The 3,185-nt window shown below is 51.1% G+C and overlaps 1 non-coding gene across 1 annotated transcript; it reads right to left on the bottom strand.

The window, feature by feature from the left end:
• Positions 1 to 2,190: 2,190 nt before the first annotated feature.
• LOC116271142 lies at positions 2,191 to 2,377 on the bottom strand. Its single transcript, XR_004179580.1, has one exon.
• Positions 2,378 to 3,185: the final 808 nt, after the last annotated feature.

Raw genomic sequence — 3,185 nt, 5'->3', positions numbered from 1 at the left:
TGGATCCCCTGAGGTCAGGAGTTCGAGACCAGCCTGGCCAACATGATGAAACCCCATCTCTACTAAAAATACAAACAATTAGCCGGGCGTCGTGGTGGGCGCCTGTAATTCCAGCTACTCCGTAGGCTGAGTGAGGCAGGGGAATCACTTGAACCTGGGAGGCGGAGGTTGCGGTGAGCCGAGGTCGCGCCACTGCACTCCAGCCTGGGCCACAAGAGCGAAACTCCATCTCAAAAAAAAAAAAAAAGCTTTGAAAGTCAGAGAAGTGACAACAACATAGCTACCATGTCTAAAGTGCTCCCAGGCCCCAGCCCAACACCCCCAAGCCCTCTCCTGAGTGCTTTATAGGATCTGCTCATTCAACCCTCAAATGTGCTAATCTGGGCCAGTGCAGTGACTCATGCCTGTCATCCCAGCATTTTGCAAGGCTGAGGCAAGAAAACTGCTTGAGGCCAAGAACTTGAGACCAGCCTGGGCAACATAGTGAGACTCTGTCCCTTATTAAAAAAAGAAAAAAAAAGAAAAAAAAGCACCAATCTGGTGGGAGGCTTGGCCATCTTCACTGTCCCATCTTACTGAAGAAGTAATGGAGGAAGAAACAGGGAGGGACCTGCCCCAGGTCGGGCAGGCTGGCGGGGAGCTGGGAGCTGAACATGTCAACAACGTGGTGGCCTCCGCTTCTAAGTGCTGAGGAGGCACCTGCTGGGTTGTTTGAACCCACCTGCTGCTGTGCTCCCAAAACTTCCCATGGGACCAGGCCTCCCCTCTGCAGCCAAAGTTCCCTTAGATGATTAGAGGCTACACACTCAGACACATGGCCGGTGGGCACGGGAAGCGCGGAGCATGTGAAAAGTCACCTTGGCGTCTGAGTCTATTTATAGCCATACACAATAGGGTCTTAAGCAGTCACCATTCAAAAAATATGTGGTCAAGAACTAAACCAAACAAACCTGGATGATCCTAGGCCAAAATGATTCCTTTCCAGGCACACAGGCCCAGCAGAGACAAAACCAGATATTCATTCACTACACGCACAAGTCTTCCAGAAACTGACCTGCAAAGAAAAGTATATGCATCAGTTTTTATTCTACTTTACCAAGTCTGAATATTTAAAACTGTGAGCACTACGAAATGCTCTCTAAAATCTAAAATCCACCCTCCACCTAGAAAAACATAATAATAATAAAAAAAATAGAGACGAGGTCTTACTACGTTGCCCAGGCTGGTCTCGAACTTCTGACCTCAAGTGATCCTCCCACCTTGGCCTCCCAAAGTGCACCTTGGCCTCCCAAAGTTACAGGCGTGAGTCACCACACCCGCCAGATCCTTGGCATATATGTTCTTATGTTGCCTTCCTTCAGAGCACTCACCTTGACTTGAATTATGCCCTCTTTTTTTTTTTTGAGATGGAGTCTCACTCTGTCACCCAGGCTGCAGTACAGTGGCGCGACCTCGGCTCACTGGAACCTCCACCTCCCGGGTTCAAGCGATTCTCCTGCCTTACCCTCTTGGGATTACAGGCATATGCCACTACGCCTGGCTAATTTCATGTTGGCCAGGCTGGTCTTGAAGTCCTGACCTCAGATGATCCACCTGCCTCGGCCTCCCAAAGTGTTGGGATTACAGGTGTTAGCCATGGCGCCTGGCCTGGATTATGCCCTCTGTTTTTTTTGGAGTTTTGCTCTTGTTGCCCAGGCTGGAGTGCAATGGCGTGATCTCAGCTCACTGCAACCTCTCCACCTCCTGGGTTCAAGCCATTCTCCTGCCTCAGCCTCTTAAGTAGCTGGGATTACAGGCACTCACCACCATGCCCAGCTAATTTTTTGTATTTTTAGTAGAGACAGTGTTTCACCATGTTGGCCAGGCTGGTCTCGAACTCCTGACCTCAGATGATCTGCCCGCCTCGGCCTCCCGAAGTGCTGGAATTACAGGCATAAGCCACTGCGCCTGGCTGAATTATGCCCTCTTAAGTGTGATCATTTAACCTTGTCTCCCTAACTGGGCTGTGGCTTCCAGAGAACAAGGGCCATGACTGTTTTCTTCATCGCTGTATCCCTAACATTTAACATATCAGGTCAATGTATCAACAAATGTTTATTGAAAGAAAGACATGACAGTAACATTGTTTATGAAATTTTGAAAAGCAAGTGCTCTCTGATACTAACTACAACCATTTTCTTTAAACGTAGGTCCTGTTTGCAGTATCATACATGATCACCAAACTGCTGCTAGAATGCTCACACCTGTTACTGCAAATTCAAAACCCAGGAAAGCCTTCTCCCGGGAATTTACTGTAGGTCAGGGTTGGGCTGCCTGGTACAACGCTGCACCCACAACTTGGCAGGTTCAACAACACAGGAGCCTTTCCCGAGACCATCTGCCCTGAACACTTTGTCTCCATGCTTGACATACCTGGATCCCCCGCTGAGGTCACTTCCAATGCTCTTATCAACGAGGAGCAGGAAAATAGTGGTTGCTGCATGTTTTCAGTCAATCGTCAGGGGATATTTCTCATTTTCTGTTGAAACCTTGGGGAAAACTAACATAATGTGCCTTAAAAGGACAAAGGTCATTCGATGCTTACCACACTCCTAGAAACCTGGGCTAACCCAGCCAGGGACTCCAATGCTTTTCTGCTAGCTACGGGGCCTCCCTACAGCTCCTTATTCCAATTCCGGTGGCTGTGTGCGGACCAAGTTCTCTTTTGTCGCCTCCCGTCCAAGCTTTAGTTGCGATGGGAGGAGCCGTCCCTGAAGTCCCGGGCGCCGTGGAGGGGCTCTGGTCTCTGGGTCTCTGGTCACCCGGTCAGTGCCTCCAGTCCCCCGGCAGAGCTCCGTTATCGTCCCGGGGCGGGCCCAACTCCGCGGGCTAGGGCCGGTGGCGGCGGAACTGCGGCCAGGGCTGCCCTGAGTCATCCTGCGGGCCGCGAGTAGACGACCACCAGGAGGCGAGAGTGGGTTTCCCCTCCGACAGGACAAAGCACATGTCTCCAGTTCCTTCCTACTTCCCTGGGCGGAAGTAGCTCCGCCAGCAACTTCCGACCGGAAGTGAGACTTATCATAGAGACAGCAGCTAGAGGGTCGCCCTGACATTGGCTCTGGGTCCTCCAAGGCAGACTTAAAGGGGTCGCACCCCACGGGATGTAATTAATGGGGACTAGAGACTGGGCCAAAGGAGAGGGCCCT

The sequence above is a fragment of the Papio anubis genome, chromosome 17 (assembly GCF_008728515.1).
Source record: "Papio anubis isolate 15944 chromosome 17, Panubis1.0, whole genome shotgun sequence".
In the NCBI taxonomy this organism is placed as follows: Eukaryota; Metazoa; Chordata; class Mammalia; order Primates; family Cercopithecidae; genus Papio; species Papio anubis.
Note: the sequence above shows the minus strand (reverse complement) of the source record. Positions and strands in the feature narration are given on the sequence as shown.